The sequence below is a fragment of the Rhinoderma darwinii genome, chromosome 8 (assembly GCF_050947455.1).
Source record: "Rhinoderma darwinii isolate aRhiDar2 chromosome 8, aRhiDar2.hap1, whole genome shotgun sequence".
Classification (NCBI taxonomy): Eukaryota; Metazoa; Chordata; class Amphibia; order Anura; family Rhinodermatidae; genus Rhinoderma; species Rhinoderma darwinii.
In genome coordinates, this window is record NC_134694.1 from 30,163,476 (window position 1) to 30,182,145 (window position 18,670).

The 18,670-nt window shown below is 39.5% G+C and overlaps 1 protein-coding gene across 1 annotated transcript in view; it reads right to left on the bottom strand.

Annotated features, from left to right (window-relative positions):
- ASTN2 (astrotactin 2) overlaps positions 1–18,670 on the bottom strand; it is a 647,867-nt gene that overhangs the window by 479,938 nt on the left and 149,259 nt on the right. The window lies entirely within an intron of this gene.

The window sequence follows — 18,670 nt, forward strand, 5'->3', positions numbered from 1 at the left end:
TGGCAGGTCGCATTATCTTGCTTATTATATATTTATTTATTTATTTCAGTTGCTGAAAAAGGCCACTGCCATTAGGGAATGTTGGCGCCTTGAAGAAGTGTACCTGGTCTGTACAAAGTTTTAGGCAGGTGGTATGCGTCAAAGTAACACTTGAATGCCAGAACCCAAGATTTCCGAGCAGAGCATCACACTATCATACCTTTCTATCATAGCCAGCATTAACTATTTCAGCAATTTGGGCTACAGTAGCCGTTCAGTGGGATTGGACCATATGGGCAAGCCTTCGCATCCCACGAACATCAAAGAGCCATGGGCGCTCATGACCCTGTGGCCAATTCACTGTTGTAGTTCCTTGGACGACTTTCGGTAGGCGCTAACCACTTCATACCGGGAACACCCCACAAGACCTTCCCTTTTGAAGATGCTCTGACCCAGTCCAGCTATCCCAATTCAACCCTTTTGAAAAGTTGCTCAAATCCTTACATTTGCCCATTTTTCCTGCTTCCAATACATCAACTTCAAGAACTGACAGATCCCTTGCTGCCTAATATATTCCACCCCTTGACAGGCGCCATTGTAACTAGATAATAAAAGTAATTCACTTAACCAGTAAAGCGTTTTTAATGTTATGGCTTAAGAACCCATACAGGCTCCGTGCAAGAGTGCATGAGCATTAGAGGGGTTTTCCTATCAGCGACATTAATGACATATCCACAGGATATGTCATAAATGTCAATTAGATGTGGGTCCCACCTCTGGGACCCGCGCCCATCTCTACAACAGGGCTCCCTAAATCACGTTCTACCTTTTTCTGCTCTCTCTGCCTCCCAGGCCACTTCCTGATTATATGGTCGGGAGTTACAAAAACAGCATAGCTCGCTGAGCTACGCTGTTTACATAACTCCCAAAGTAGTAAATGGCAGTTACAGAAGCAGCGTAGCATGCGAGCTACACTGTTTCCGTAACAACCATTCAGTTATATCGGACTTATGGAAACAGCGTAGCTCAGCGAGCTACGTTCTTTCATATGTCATGCTCGTAATTCACCTGCTTCTGCTGCAACACACAACAGCAGAACAGGGTTTAGGGGGCTCCGTTCGAGAGATAGGTTCTAGAAGTGGGACCCGCATCTATCTGACATTTATGACATTTACTGCCTGGATAGAACGATTTAAAATAAATTTTAATAATAAATTGTTAAAATGGGCTCACATAGCCAAATTACAACAGGCTCAGCAGGGTGGTCAGCAGCAGAGACAGGTCTATTGCAGTGATAGGAAAAGTTCACCCTTAGACCAGCCTCTCCTATTATTTTATAATTGCTGAACCCAGCCTGCTGAATGATTCACGCTACTCTGCGCTAATCCCCGCTAATCCAACGAGTTTCTGCACCCACTGGTATTTGTGGGGCATCATCAGGGATTAATTGTATTGTTTCTGCCGGCTCGCACAGTTCTGTGCTTAGTGAACCTCCCGGACCGTGCACGATTAAGATAATAAGATCGCGAATAACAACAAGCAGAGTTTTTGAAAACCTGTTTTGAGCTGTTTTGAACTTAGATGTGATGGATAACATCAGAAAGACAGGAAAGACAGTACAAATAGGAAAGGTGGTGGTGTATGTCTGTATGTGAGAAATGATATGAAGGCGAGTCTGAAAGAGACAATAGTGGGTGAATACTGTGAGGAGGTTGAAACCTTGTGGGTGGAACTAGAAAGGGAGGTAAACACTGAAAAAATTACTTTTGGTGTAATCTATAGACCCCCCAATATAACTGAGGAGATGGAAGTTCAGCTATATAAACAGATGGAGCGGGCTGCAGAGGCGGGTACTGTAGTGATAATGGGAGATTTTAATTTCCGGGATATTAATTGGTGTCATGGTTCAGCTTCAACTGCAAAGGGGAGACATTTCCTCAACCTGTTGCAGGAAAATTTTATGGGCCAGTTTGTGCAAGACCCGACTAGAGGTGAAGCTCTGTTGGATCTGGTCATTTCTAATAATGCAGATCTTGTTGGGAATGTCAATGTTCGTAAAAACCTCGGTAACAGTGATCATAATATAGTTAAATTTTACCTATACTGTAAAAAACAAACGCAGGCTGGGAGGGCAAAAACATTTAATTTTAAGAAAGCCAATTTCCCCAGGATGAGGGCTACAATTCAGGATATAGACTGGGAAGAACTAATGTCATATAATGGGACAAATGATAAATGGGAGATTTTCAAATCTACTTTGAGTTATTATAGTGCAAAATTTATTCCTATAGGTAACAAGTATAAACGACTCAAATTAAACCCCACATGGCTTACACCTTCTGTGAAAGGGGCAATACACGACAAAAAAAGGGCATTTAAAAAATACAAATCTGAGGGTACAGCTGTAGCCTTTGTAAAATATAAAGAGCTTAATAAAATCTGTAAAAATGTAATAAAATTAGCAAAAATACAAAATGAAAGACAGGTGGCCAAGGATAGTAAAACAAATCCCAAAAAATTCTTCAAGTATATAAATGCTAAAAAGCCAAGGTCTGAACATGTAGGACCCCTAGATAATGGTAATGGGGAGTTGATCACAGGGGATCAAGAGAAGGCAGAGTTACTAAATGGGTTCTTTAGCTCTGTATATACAACAGAAGAAGGAGCAGCTGATGTAGCCGGTGCCAGCGCTGTTAATATATCAGTTGATATACTGAATTGGATGAATGTAGATATGGTCCAAGCTAAATTAAATAAAATAAATGTGCACAAGGCCCCGGGACCAGATGGGTTACACCCTAGAATTCTTAAAGAGCTTAGTTCAGTTATTTCTGTCCCCCTTTACATAATATTCAGAGAATCTCTAGTGACTGGTATAGTGCCAAGGGACTGGCGCAGCGCAAATGTGGTGCCTATTTTCAAAAAGGGCTCTAGGTCTTCCCCGGGTAATTATAGACCAGTAAGCTTAACATCCATCGTGGGGAAAATGTTTGAGGGGCTATTGAGGGACTATATACAGAATTATGTGACAATAAATAGTATTATAAGTGACAGCCAGCACGGTTTTACTAAGGACAGAAGTTGTCAAACTAACCTAATCTGTTTTTATGAAGAGGTGAGCAGAAGTCTAGACAGAGGGGCCGCTGTGGATTTAGTGTTTTTGGACTTTGCAAAGGCATTTGACACTGTCCCCCATAGACGCCTAATGGTTAAATTAAGGACTATAGGTTTAGAAAATATAGTTTGTAATTGGATTGAGAATTGGCTCAAGGACCGTATCCAGAGAGTTGTGGTCAATGATTCCTACTCTGAATGGTCCCCGGTAATAAGTGGTGTACCCCAGGGTTCAGTGCTGGGACCACTATTATTCAACTTATTTATTAATGATATAGAAGATGGGATTAATAGCACTATTTCTATTTTTGCAGATGACACCAAGCTATGTAATATAGTTCAGACTACGGAAGATGTTCATGAATTGCAGGCAGATTTAAACAAACTAAGTGTTTGGGCGTCCACTTGGCAGATGAAGTTTAATGTAGATAAATGTAAAGTTATGCATCTGGGTACCAACAACCTGCATGCATCATATGTCCTAGGGGGAGCTACACTGGCGGATTCACTTGTTGAGAAGGATCTGGGTGTTCTTGTAAATCATAAACTCAATAACAGCATGCAGTGTCAATCAGCTGCTTCAAAGGCCAGCAGGATATTGTCGTGTATTAAAAGAGTTGCAGGAGAAAAAATGGATCTTTCCAGGGGCGCTGCTGTGTGGTGGAAATGATAGGAATGAAATCCAGAGATATTGATAATAAGTTCAATTTATTTGAGTGAGTGGCTACGCGTTTCAACGATGAACAATCGTCTTCCTCAGGCCATGTACACATTACAATGGACATAACTTATATAGCATGTAGGTTCAAATTACCATGAGTGAAAAAACCGCCAAATCTGTAAAGGTCAAGGTGCGATCGTGACGTAACTCCCGGTTTTTTTCATTATTCCCACCGCGAGGCAGTGAATACGTAATATATTTAGTATACAAGCCAAATAGTTATTTATAAACAGTTATACAAACAAAGGGGCAATAAAATGAAAAAATGATAATAAATAAATAAATGAATAAAAATGTGTGAAATATTCACAAACGTCTCAGTGTCATTAATATACGAATATGAAACATACATTAGTCAGTTAACATAATATGGTGTTTGGGCGTCCACTTGGCAGATGAAGTTTAATGTAGATAAATGTAAAGTTATGCATCTGGGTACCAACAACCTGCATGCATCATATGTCCTAGGAGAGCTACACTGGCGGATTCACTTGTTGAGAAGGATCTGGGTGTTCTTGTAAATCATAAACTCAATAACAGCATGCAGTGTCAATCAGCTGCTTCAAAGGCCAGCAGGATATTGTCGTGTATTAAAAGAGGCATGGACTCACGGTACAGGAATGTAATATTGCCACTTTACAAAGCATTAGTGAGGCCTCATCTAGAATATGCAGTTCAGTTCTGGGCTCCAGTTCATAAAAAGTATGCCCTGGAGTTGGAAAAAATACAAAGAAGAGCAACGAAGCTAATTAGGGGCATGGAGAATTTAAGTTATGAGGAAAGATTGAAAGAATTAAACCTATTTAGCCTTGAAAAAAGACGACTAAGGGGGGACATGATTAACTTATATAAATATATTAATGGCACATACAAAAAATATGGTGAAATCCTGTTCCTTGTAAAACCCCCTCAAAAAACAAGGGGGCACTCCCTCCGTCTGGAGAAAAAAAGGTTCAAGCTGCAGAGGCGACAAGGCTTCTTTACCGTGAGAACTGTGAATCTATGGAATAGCCTACCGCAGGAGCTGGTCACAGCAGGGACAGTAGATGGCTTTAAAAAAGGGTTAGATAATTTCCTAGAACAAAAAAATATTAGCTCCTATGTGTAGAAATTTTTCCTTCCCTTTTCCCGTCCCTTGGTTGAACTTGATGGACATGTGTCTTTTTTCAGCCGTACTAACTATGTAACTATGTAACTATGTAACAGGTGGATCCTGCATGTTCCCGCTTTCACTGAAACCGTAAGTCCCGCGGACCTAACGGGAACAGGATTTAGTGAACAATACAGCTGCTCTACGTAGAGAACACAGAGCAGCTGTATCTCAAAGAGTAAAACCATTTTTTAATAAAAACTAATTATAAAGTTGAACCAATCACACTGATTGACCTTTTAATTAAAAAATAAATCCCTTTCAAAGGTTTACATAGTCTTTAAATGTTCCCTCCAGTGAGGATAACTCCACCAGTGCTTCAGAAAAGAGTCTGTCCAGCGTCCTCATACTTTAAGCTCTGACTACACCACAAGTCACTATTACCTGATCTACCACTGATATTGGCCTCCTCGGCAGTGATCCAGAGGCAAGAGCTTGTGCTCCATACCTTAACCAAGGAGCAATTCAAACCGTATTATCTGCGCATACATTACACTACAATAATAGATTATTTTTTTTACTGTACTTGTCGGATTGCAAGAAGGCTATTAAATCTTTTTTTTATTTATTAATGTGTGTTGTTTATACGTAACATTTTTCTTTTTACGTTATTGTGTAAGGTTAGTTATTACGAAATTTACCAGCATCTCAATAACTAGTTAAGCATCCTATTTGAAAATGCTTCTCTGTTTTAGTATTTAACTGATCACTTCCATATACACCATAGAGAATTTTATACATTTCTGCATATCCGAGATCGACTACAGCGCAAACCTCCCCCGAACAACTCTCTAAATTATAAGGTCATACAGAATTTGGACAACAAATTTCCAAGATTCAAAGGCATCTCATTCTTGTATAATCTCCTTGGTAAAAAGAAAATAACTTTAGAAAATCGACCCCTCTGTTGAAAAAGGAGGACTTAGAACTAAAGTTTACAGCGAGCCGAGAACAGAGATCTTTCTATACGATGTACCATTGAGGCACCTCTCATCGGGAAGCTGCCCTTACTACATGTCTTTGATGGAACTAGACTCCTACTAGATTGAGTTGAATGTTTCCCACCTGCCCATCTATCTTTTGGCACAAATGTGGCTACTTGTGATCACTTTTACATATTTTTTGGAACTGTAAGAACATTTACCAACTATGGTTGGCGGTTCATCACACCGTATCCACTACTTTCTCCCTGGAACCTGAACTTGCACTTCTGTTCATAGGATTAATAAGGTTTTCCCCAATCGGCTAGGATAGTCACCATCCACCTTTTGATGTCTACTAAACTGTTTATTACACGTTAATGGAAAGAATCCACTCAACCTCATATTAGGGAAGTAATATGTTTGGTTAATACCACATGTATGTATTAAAAAACCATTGCACTACAACAAGATAAAATGTCTCGATTTCATAAACAATGGGATATTTTGACAAAAAAGTTCATATTTTATTCAATAATCCTCTTGGACTATGTTGATATTCCATTTCCTTACTTTCCTTACAGTATGTCTTGTGATATAAGGATACGAATTGTTTTCCACTGTCATATATTTCTTTAGATAATGGATTGGAAATGTTACACAGAATAATTTGTACTCAAACACCATGTGTAAACTGACTATGATTGATTGTACATTGTTTGCTAATGTTTCGTATGTCTTTGTTTTGACCTACCTCTTTTTTTTCTTCATTGTATTTTGAAAAAACTATAAAAATTGATTGATTAAAAAAATAAATTACTTTTCTGATATTGCCTAACAACATAGAGTTATCTTGATTCCCCAAAAATGTACTACTGAAATATTTAAAGCGTACCTAACTTTTCAGGCTATTTTTCAGAATAATCTGTCATATGTGTGTACATGAGGAATAACACTATTTCAAACCATTATATGACTTGTATTCTGCATTTTTTTTTAGCAGTTTTCCCTGAAGGCTTTATCTCTAATTCTCCGTATTCTCCTAGCTAGTGGGCTGGGCCTAATTGCTATCATGTCTTCTGTATACTGCATACATAGAGAAGAGGAGAATCCTGCTCTCCTATCTCTATCTATCACACATATAGAAGCTGCAGCAGAATGGAGGACATTATGCAGCAGTAATAAGACGTGTAGCTGAGAATACAGCACTGGGGTGAGATTAAAAAAAAAGTTACCAGAACCTGCTGCAGCATCTGTGTGTTTATTTCTCACTCTGCTCCTGCTCCACCCTCCCCTCTCCATAGACTTGTATTAGAAGCGTGTCTGTGTCTCTTTATCTCTCTGTTCCCTTAACCTGCTCCTCCTGCCCTCTCCACAGACCTGTATTAGGAGCATGCCTGTGTTTCTTTTTTCTCTCTGCTCCCTCATCCTGCTCATCCCTCCCTTCTTCATAGACTTGTATGGGCGGCGTGTCTGTAGCTGTCTCTCTGCTCCCTCCTCCTGCTCCCCCACTTCTGTCCATAGACTTGTATTGGCAGCGTGGCTAGGTCTTTCTCACTTTGTTCCCTTCTCCTCCTCCCCTCTGCATAGACTTGTATGGGAAGCGTGTTTGTGTCTTTCTCTCTCTACCCCCTCCTCCCTCTTAATAGACTTGTATTGGCAGGGAGTGAAGAGACACCCCCCCTTCCTTTAGTTCAATTCTGCTCTGTAACTAGGGACGGACTTTGCTTGACAACATGGGTAGGACAGCAAATTACAGGAAGGAATACACCTAGTGGCAGTTACTTCACACAGAATTTGCATGGATAAGACAACTAAATTTTAACAGTTAGTAAACTACAAAGTTAATATATATCAGGTATATTAATAGATCAGCATAAGTTGTTTGAAAAGTTAGTGTCCATTTAAAAAATACATTTAGTTCCTTGTTTGGAGCCACTTTATGTTTCATTTCAGACATCGGCATATATGGGTTTTTCCTAATACTGTCTACTTATATATTTTTATTTGCTATTATGCACTATTTATGTATTTGATTTCTCATTGCATAAACTCTGTAAATATTTTGGATGGATTTGCTTCTATTTGTAGTTGCACAGACTGTATATTTATTTATTTAGTCAGTCTATGCCTGCAGTATTTATTTATATGCATTTGCTAAATGCTATCTTAACTAAAAGTTTTACACTTTGTTCACTTCACGCTTTTGGTTTATGTTTGATGTATACACTGGGAATGCTCTTGGCGCAAATAGACAATCATTAACCCAACATTTGCCAAAAGAGCATTATGACTACACTTTTCAGTATAGAAGTATCCCACAAAGAAACATATATTACATAGATTATGTTTCTATAACATGGGGGCCAAAGGACTACAAATGCAACTGTATGGTATACAGTTGTACATGTCAGGAATTTACGCTCAGCGGAAAAAGTTAAAAGATTTTCACACTGTCACAGCCTTAAGGGGGTTTTACATTGAGCGATTATCGGGCAGACGAGGGTTCATCTGCTGATCGTATCGTTCTAAAAAAGTAAAATATTATTGTTGTAAACAGGTAGATGTGCTGCCGACATGATAATAATTTATGGGGACGAGCGATCGGAGAAACGACTGCTCGTCCCCATCCATAGCTCCGTGTGACAGGAGCAAACGTGCGCCGATCAATGATGTCTTGTTGATCGGCGCTCGCTGCACCAGCCGATTATCGTAGTTTACCTTACTTGGCAATGGCTTCTTGACAGCTACACATCCTTTTAGACCCTTTATTGTTGAATTGTTTTTGTGTTTTTCTGGGGGTTTTTTTTATCCCATTTTCTCCATATCTTTTAATTTTATTTTAAACTTCAGTGTGGATAGCTTAATTTTCTCACTGTAAGGCTATGTTCACACAATATGTATATGCTGCGTAAAAGCACACAGTGTATCCGCTCTGGGAGCCGCAGGGAATTACAGCCGAAAAACTGCACCAAATTGTGCTGGAGTTTTTTGGTCAGAATGTCCATTGCGGAAAACTGCACGTATAAAAAAAAAACAGATACTCACCCTAAGACATCCTGCAGACCGACCTCCTGGGATGATGTTTCATCCATTGTGACCGCTGTAACCTGTGATTGGCTGCAGCAGTCACATGCGATGAAACCATCATCCCAGGAGGTGGACCTAGATGAAGAAGCACAGAGTTGCGCTTTTTGCGGGGGGGGGGTCACAGCTTTTCCTCTGCAAAAAAATGCAACATATGCTATTTGTTGCGGGTTTTACCTCCCCATTGAATTAAATGGGGAATACCTGCAAAAAAAAACCCGGGATTGCACAAATAGAATTGAAATGCTGTGCATGCACACTCATTATTTACGCAGCGTGTGAATAAGATTTGTTCACTTTGCTGCTACTATATTATGCTGCGGATTTTCAACAATGAAATCTGTAAACTTACCCTTAGGAGTCATTCAAACTTAACTGTTACAGATCCATATTAATTTGTTTTATTTTTAATTGAAAAAAAAGTTGCCAATACATTTTAATGGTTTTATTCACGTTTCCGTTTTTCATACGCACCCTTTTTTTTAATGCGCATGGCATATTTTTCAATATATAACATGTAGCAACAGATCCGTACCGGTACCGTACGGATCTGTACATGTTCTATGTTTGCATAGTTCACATGTCCGTATTTATTCAGTTTTTTATCATTTGTATTTCCTCAACATCACAAAACAGCAAAAAAATAAAACTTGAGTGACAGTTGCAGTTCACAAGATTGCATGTAACCCAACATATTTCTTTGTACTGCACCTGCAGCACAATAGCTAAAATCAATCCGTAGCATGAGGCTATGTTCACACAGCTTATTTTCGGCCGTTTTTCGAAAAACGGCAGTAAAATCGGAAGCAGAACGCCTCCAAACATCTGCCCATATTTTGTCTAATATGCTAATATAAATAATCTACTTTCTGCTTTTTTTCTAACAACAAATGATAATTTTTTTTACTGGAAATGAAATGGACAAAGGGGTGGTTTCTGACATTTGCTCTGTATTGTGCTGTATTTACAAATATTCAAATCAATAAATATTTTTTCCATTCATAATACATAATAATATATAATGTGTAGAATAGTTATAGGAAAAAACGAAAAAGACCCTGTTAAAAAAACACTATATGTAATGTAATCCAAATTTGAGATTTAAATGTACAAGAACCCTAAAGTGACAAATAAGCAGCAAAATGTTCAGTGCTGGTTAATAAATTATTGTAAAACAGCCATAATGAGTCTCGAAATATCCTGGCAAAACAAAAGACAAACCTAGCTCATTATATCATATTGTGTATACCGGCTCCATCGTTTTTTTTTGTTTTTTTTATAGTATTCTGTGTTTTACTGCAGAGATCATCATCTTAATTGTGTTTGTTTTAACATCATAAGGAAATATTTCTGTAGTTGAGAAAAAGTAATTAGTTATCGGATAATAACTATTCTAAAGTAAAAACTTTTACTGCTATTTAATGTGTTTCTTATAAAAAAAAAAAAATAAGAACAATTATTGTTAGTGTAGGTATAATAAAATAAACAAATAGGAACTCACCAAAGAATATTTTAATGGACATTAATGGTAAAGTTTAGCTGTATAATATTTGTATAGTGTGTGTGTGTGTGTGTGTGTGTGTGTCTGTGTGTGTGCGTGTATATATATATATATATATATATATATATATACACACACTATACAAATATTATACAGCTAAACTTTATCAATAATGTCCAAATATGTATATGTATGTATATATATTTATATTCACTCCTCAACATTGAAATTGCAACACCAAGAAGGACAAGCCGTAAGGTTATGCAAATCGAGGAAGTAACAGGTGTCACTTAGATCTGTACATTTTCAAGCACCTAGCTCCAATCTGTGGCATGTGGGGGAAGGGGCATAAAAACCAATTTGAAAGCAAAGTTTTTTAGCCACGTGAATTCTCAAAAATCGGATTAAGGGGTGTGGAATGATTGTACGCTGCCTCCTGTTCGTCGACATTCCAGTTATCGCCACTTGTCTCAAACTGAGATGGACAGAATCCTTGAACTGAGAGACCTTGGTTTATCACTCCGGCAGATAGCTATGTGCTTATGTCAAGATGTCAGCACTGTTCAACGTTAAGTGTCCCGGAGGTTGGGAGAACAACAACAAACGGAAACAGCAGCAAGAGGTGCGCGGAGGCGATACTCTGCAAGGACGGATCGTCTGATTAGAAGAATGGTGCGTAATGATCAATTCTGTACTGCGAGTGGACGTCACATCCCAAGCCTAGTTCGGCAACCAGTATCAACACAAACCATCAGAAGGCGTTTGCAGAACATTGGGCTGCGAGCCAGATGTCCAGCTACAGATGTTCCAGTGACCACATGCCACTGCTCTCAAGGGCTATCATGGTGCACAGCAAGTCGGAATGGAGGTGGGAATGGAGATTTATCCTCTACAGCGATGTGTCCCACATTTGTCTCAGAGGCAATGATAGACGTAGACTGGCGTGCAGACCATGTGGGCAACGACATTAAGAGGACTTCACAAGGGAATGACACACCAGTCCTACTCCCGGAATTATCGTGTGGGGTGGCATAATGTAAGGTAGCCGGACATCTCTATTCTTCTTTTCAGGTACACCAACACCTCGGCGTTACATTGATTTGATCGTGGAACCAGTGGTGCAGCCATTTCTCCAAAGTGTCCCCAAAGCTGTTTTTCAACAGGACAACGCCAAGCCGCATGTTGTTCATGCTACTGTGAGCAGCCTGCCTGGTCTAAACATGCTACCATAGCCTCCAGCGTCTCCAGACTTGTCTCCCATCTAGCACATCTGGGACGTCATTGGTTGGTAATTGCAAGGGGAGCTGCCAGCAGTCAATCTAGATAATTTGCGTGTCCAAGTGCTTTCAGCGTCAGGGACGTATTTGCCACTAGGCACTTGGGGTGCAGTGCCTAGGGCGTCCAGCAGGGGGGAGGCTGCAGAATCGTGTTTTTTTGTTTGTTTTGTTTCCGAGTTGAACTTGTGACCTGATCGACCAGTGGTCAGGTCACTTACAGGGCAGGGGGAGGGGGTGCGCTTCACCAGCGCTCCTCAGACTGTAATACACCCTCTCTGTTATTGGATTGGCCAGTGCTGCTCACGTGAGAAGCTGTGGCCAATCTGAGAATAGTGGGCATGTCTTAGACTCATGGCCTAAAAAGCGATGTGAGGAACGGACGGAAGAACAGGAGGGTACTGCGCCAGGTCCAGGGCATGTATGTAAAAATCATGTACTGTCTAATACAGTGGTTCCCAACCGGGGTTCCTCGGCACCCTGGGGTGCCATGAGAACCATCTAGGGGTGCCGCGACACTCCTCTGAACCACTGCCAGGCCGTGCTTTCTCTCTTCCTCCTCACAGCGCGTAGTGTATGTGAGGAGGAGATTTTTTGCAGCCCCCTTGTACATAGCACCCCCCTTCCTGTACATAGCTCCCCCCCCTTCCTGTACATAGCGCCCCTGTAGCTCCCTGAAGGAGCGGAATCCCCCTGTGTCCTCAAGGCGGAGCGGAATCACTGTGTCCTCAAAGCCCAAATTAGCTGCGGAGCCAAGGGGTTAAAAGGGTGTAGCATATCTACCGATCAGCAGTAAATCACCTGCTCTATTCCTTATACAGAAGACAAAATTTGGAAAGAACCAAATATATACAGAAAAATACAGGGCAAATAAACAAACAAGTGATAGAAGTAACAAGTAACAGGATACGTGAAGTTGAAGAGTATAAAAAGTGCAAATAAGACTTAGTGGCAATAAAAGTATGTGAGTGACTTCACAGTTACTCCTGGAGTCATAGGATCAACCGAGCTTTGCCCCCTTTCGGTGCAGCCAAATAGCGATTTCCTTACTTTTCTTGATTACGGACAATTCCCCCCAGGAAATGTACGGCTGATTTGATTTACAGCTAAATTGTGTATAAAATACATGTTTAGTTCACTTTATAATTTGATGATCGGTGACTCTACAATCCCACACAGAGCTGATATTATTCTGCTGCAGGAAACAGCTGGAAATTCTTCAATGGTTACAAAGAATCTTACTTTCTAGCCCCAGAGATGAATTTAATTCTGAAAGTGTATTTTTAAGCTCTGAACATGGAGATTAATAATTCAGCGATACACCTTCAGAATAAGATTTAATGTAATAAAATCCCACAACCACATGCTGATAAGGGCATCATTGCAGTTGGCACTTGGGCAGCTCCCAGTTAAATTGGCCAGTGCCCAGGTGCTCATAAACCTAACAAGATATGGGAGAACAGCTGTCCAAGAGTATAAATGCATTACACAGCCGGAACTAGTCCTATTTGTAGAGAAATTAAATTATGAAATATGTAATGTTGGGCCAGTTGAAACTTGACTTGGATTTTTAAAACATAGTAAATTTCATACATTCAGCACAAATTCCACAATTCTATAAAATAGAAAGTCAGATGTGGAATACAGAAGGTCGATAACAGTAAATCTACAGTTCTAGTAGAGCACAGGTAACTGGACAAATATAAGGTTTAGACCCCGTTCATAAATCTAAAGAAATAAAATATTCAAGATTGGCAAAAGAAACTCCAATAACCTATGATACACGGATGACAATACACATAGTTGAGAATTAGGGGTTAAGACCATTAAAATGAAAATGAAGGAGGAACTCTAGGTCCCTCCTCATTGAGGCTTATTTGCCTCAGTATACGTGTAACCATGTGCTGTAACGGAAATCCACCCTACAGTATATACACTGACTTTCTGATGGATTTGTGCTTATACACAACATCAAGTCTGGACTGTAGCGATAGTGTAAAGTATGGGGAAGGGATTGTAAACCTAAAAAGCAACCTCAAAACAGAAGAACAAGGGAGACCCCACTACATGTAGAACAACCAAAAAACATAGGGGACATAGCACCCAAATTGTAAATATATAAATATATAACTGACACGTATCACCAAAAATATAAATCTTTATTAGTACATAATAAACAACAATACGTAATATCAAAAAATATATATATAATAAAATAAGTCAGATTCCAAGAGCAGCATCAGAGATGTATAGATGTAATTATACGGGAGGGTAAACAGAACAACCTATCTAGAGACGATTGTACCAAATCCAAAAACACCATCTAATATAAGGACATATGTAGCTGTAAAAGACAGCATGGGTACAAAGCCCAAAAATGAATAACTATAGGTATGTAAACATAAATGATGAACACATATACATACAACCCTAAATATAATGGTATCAATAAGGGTAATATTATATATTTATATATTTACAATTTGGGTGCTATGTCCCCTATGTTTTTTTGTTGTTCAAGTATGGGGAAGGGACACAGAAGCAGCCGGAGGATGAGATGAGACGGGAGGTGACATTCAGACATCCCCATACTCTTTTTAGACCAGGGCTTCTTAACTCTTTTCCAGTGTAGCCTCACCAGCCTCAACATGCTGATGTCTGGGTCTCAGTAGTGATCCATGGCAAAATTAAAAATGTATCTCAATTTACAGGATCTTTCATTTGTCTCCTGAAATCAGTATAACATTAAAATAAACATGAAAGAAGTCCATTTCTATATCAGAGACTGATACAGCCAGAAAAAGAGCTGGGCAGATTTTGATTACTTCTGTTAAGAATCTATTCACACTTCATGAAAAAAACAAAAACAGAAAAAACAGGTAGGTGGTCAACATTGAAGAAAATAAATTTTAAGGTAAGTGACTAGTATACAGGTAAAATGTGGGTCATGAAATAGAATGCAGACTGGTACATGGTAGAACAAGGATGAAAGACCTTTGAATGATCTCAAAAGTAATGTCTATGAAACAGTAATCCAGGCCATGCATTTCCTGTGTAGATGGACAGCGGAGAAACAGCGCAGATTTTAGAGCGCAGATTTTGCTGGATTGGTTTCTCTGTACCATGTCGTTTCTGCAAAGCCCCTAAGGTACCAGTACTGTAGAAACTCGCCAAGATTGACTCCATTTGGCAAACTATACCCCTTGAGGGATTTATCTAGGGGTGTAGTGAGCATCTTGACCCCACAGGTGTCTCATAGATTTTATTAGAATTGGGCAGTGAAAATAAAAAATTATATTTTTTTCCAATAAGATGTAGTTTTAGCTCAAAAGTGTTAATTTTCTCAACAAATAAAGGAGAAAAAGCATTTTTAAACATTTGTAAAGCAACTTCTCTAGAGTAGGGAAATACCCCATATGTGGTCATAAACTGCTGTGTGGATACACGGCAGGGCTCAGAAGGGAAGGAGCACCATTTGGCTTATGAAGTACAAATTTTTCTGGATTGTTTCCTGGGCACCATGTTGCATTTACAGAGCCCCCGAGGTACCAGTACAGTGAAAGCCCGTAAAGGTGACTATATTTGGTAAACTATACCCCTTGCGGAATTAATCTAGGTGTGTAGTGACCATTTTAACCCCACAGGTTTTTGCTGAATTTATTAGAATTGGGACGTGAAAAAACAAACATTTTTTCCAATAACATGTAGTTCTAACTCCAAATTTTTCATTTTCACAAGGACTATAGGCGAAGAGCACCTCAACGTTTGTAAAGCATTTTCTCTCGAGTACAGCAATTCCCCATATGTGATCTCAAACTGCTCTTTAGACACACGACAGGGCTCAGAAGGGAAGGAGCGTGATTTGGCTTTTAGAGTGCATATTTTGCTGAATTGGCTTTTGGGAGCCATGTCGAATTGGCAGAGCTGCCTGAGGTACCAGTACAGTAAAAAAAAATCCCCTGATATGACCCCATTTTCAAGTCTTTACCCCTCAAGGAATTAAATTAGAGGGGGTAATGAGCATTTGACCCCACAGGTTTTTTTATAGATTATATTAGAATTGGACCGTGAAATCTAAAATCTACATTTTTCCAATAATACGTAGTTTTAGCTCAACGTTTTTCATTTTTACAAGGAAAACAGGAGAAATGACACCCCAAAATGTGTTACGCCATTTCTCACGAGTAAGGCAATACCCCATATGTGGTCGTAAACTGCTATTTGGACACACAGCAAGGCTCTAAACGGAATGAGCGCCATTTGGTTTTTGGGAAGAGATTTTATAAGAATAGTTTTTGGACACCATGTTGCATTGAGCTAAGGAACCAGTACAGTGGAAGCCCCCGAAAAATTACCCCATTTTGGAAACTACATTTCTCAAGGAATTCATCAAGAGGTATAATGAGCATTTTGACCCCGCAAGAAATTTTGTTTTGGAGAAATTAGCACATAATCGATGTTGCAGATTGAAAATGTAAATTTTTCCACAGATATGGCATTTCAGTGCCCAATACGTTGTGCCACTGGAGACACACAACCCATAAATTGTTACGCAGTTTCTCCAGTACAGTAATACCCCATATGTGGTAATAAACTTCTCTTTGGACACACTGCTTGGCTCAGAAGGACCGCCATTTGGCTTTTGGAGCGCAGATTTTGCTTGGTAGTAGTTTTGTTTCGGGTTTTACTGGTGTTTCAGCTTATAATGTGGGGGCATATGTAAGCTGTGCGGAGTCCATCAGGGTATATGTAAGCTGTGAGGCGTATATCAGGGTATATGTAAACTGTGAGGAGTACATCAGGGTATATGTAAGCTGTGAGGAGTACATCAGGGTATATGTAAGCTGTGAGGAGTATATCAGGGTGTATGTAAGCTGGGCAGAGTACATCAGGGTATATTTAAGCTGGGCAGAGTACATCAGGGTATATGTAAGCTGGGCAGGGTACATCAGGGTATATGTAAACTGTGCGGAGTACATCAGGGTATATGTAATCTGTGCGGAGTACATCAGAATATGTGTAAACTGTGAGGAGTACATCAGGGTATATGTAATATGTGTGGAGTACATCAGGGTATATGTAATCTGTGCGGAGTACATCAGGGTATATGTAAACTGTGAGGAGTACATCAGGGTGTATGTAAACTGGGCGGAGTACATCAGGGTATATGTAAGCTGGGCGGAGTGCCTCGGGACATAAAAGGATGATGTAATAATGGGGTAAATGAATCATAAAATTAATAATCCTTGTATATTGACGTATGCTTTGAACCAATTCTTTATTCATTGGCCAGGTTTTTTGGGGCAGGTGTCACACTAATAAATGGTGTCCTTTCTTATACCCTTTTTGGAATACACACTGCACTTTTTTTGGGTGCCTTCCATTGTTTGCAGTTTGGCAAACTTCGCAGTGTTTCCCTGCTATAATAAGGCAGCCTAACATCCAGCAGAGATGATGACGTTTTGGGGCAGACGTGCTTGGGCCCTCCCGGTTCCCAATTATTAGGGCCTTGATAATTACCTCTTAACTGAAGGAATGTTCCCAACTGACCTGCACATAGGGATAGCAATATTGTAGTGAGAGAAAAAAACGGGATAAAACGGCGCTGCTTATAAAAAGGTACGGTTTATTGGAAAGAATGCTACGCGTTTCGGCGCCGGGCCGGCGTCTTCATCAGGCATGTCGCAGGGTTAAAATACACAAGTATATATACCCAATAGCATAGGTAAAACAAAAACTGATTGGACCAGTTCAGACCAGCCTCCTGATCCAAAACCGCCAAAACCAGCAGGTCAAAGTTCAGATATTGAAACAATTATATAAAACCAAAGTAAAAACAAAGCACTACATCATGTGACAGGGAAATAACAATATATGACAAAGTAGTTAAAATAGTTAAAATAGGTATATCAAACATAAGACAGATATATGTAAGAACCTGTCTCGAAATGCCGAACTACATAGAGGATAATATCATATTAATACAAATCAGGGTGAACTGTACATGAAAGAGCCACCAAGTGGTTTGCGGTAATAAAACTAAAACATAAAAACATTACTGAAGTGCATACGTGAGAGAGGCTAGAAAGAAACATCGGCCGTTGTATGTTGCCAGGAAACACATACACAATACAATCCGGAAGAGGTACAGCGGTCTCAGTGGAACGCATGGTGGAGCGTTGTCAGGGAAACCTATGACAACAATATCCCGGAAGTGAAGCGCAATGACACGCATAATGGACCGCAGATGCGGACGATATGCTAGGGATATAAAAAACACAGGATTACCTGATTCATACAATAGTAAATACCATTGAAGGTTTTAGGGGAATAATACAGGACCTAACCCGGGGACTTTTAGACAGTTAGGACGGCAATACTAGATACAGTGGCCGAGAAAACTCAATGTCGATTGGGACATGAGCGGACTATAGATAATGATTAATGATAGTATTATAGAGCATACCAAACCGTGAAAAATAGTATGAACCACCTCAGCTAATAGAAATGCTCATAAATGTTAAGCTAAGATTACATAGCACAATGATAATATACTTACAACAGAAATGTATAAAATGAAAGTAGAAAGGTTATTGCAAAATAATCATATAACGCATATGAGAAGCGAAAATTAAAAGAAAAGTTATATTAATCGTCAAGACTTTTATATCATTATTCCAATACGGAAATATGGTTAAAAGTGGTTAATATGGAATACAAATTACATGCCGGTAATTTGCCACTGAACAGGTGAGCATTTATGTACCGTTTTTGCTCCCTAAACTATTGATCACGCTACTTGGCGCCGTGTCTTTTGCTCTTTCCATAGGGATAGCAAGGAAGCCTTATACAATGCCATCTATACGATGTGCACAGCCAGCTTTATGTACCATGTGACACGGCTGTGTGGTAAATCCAGGGTAT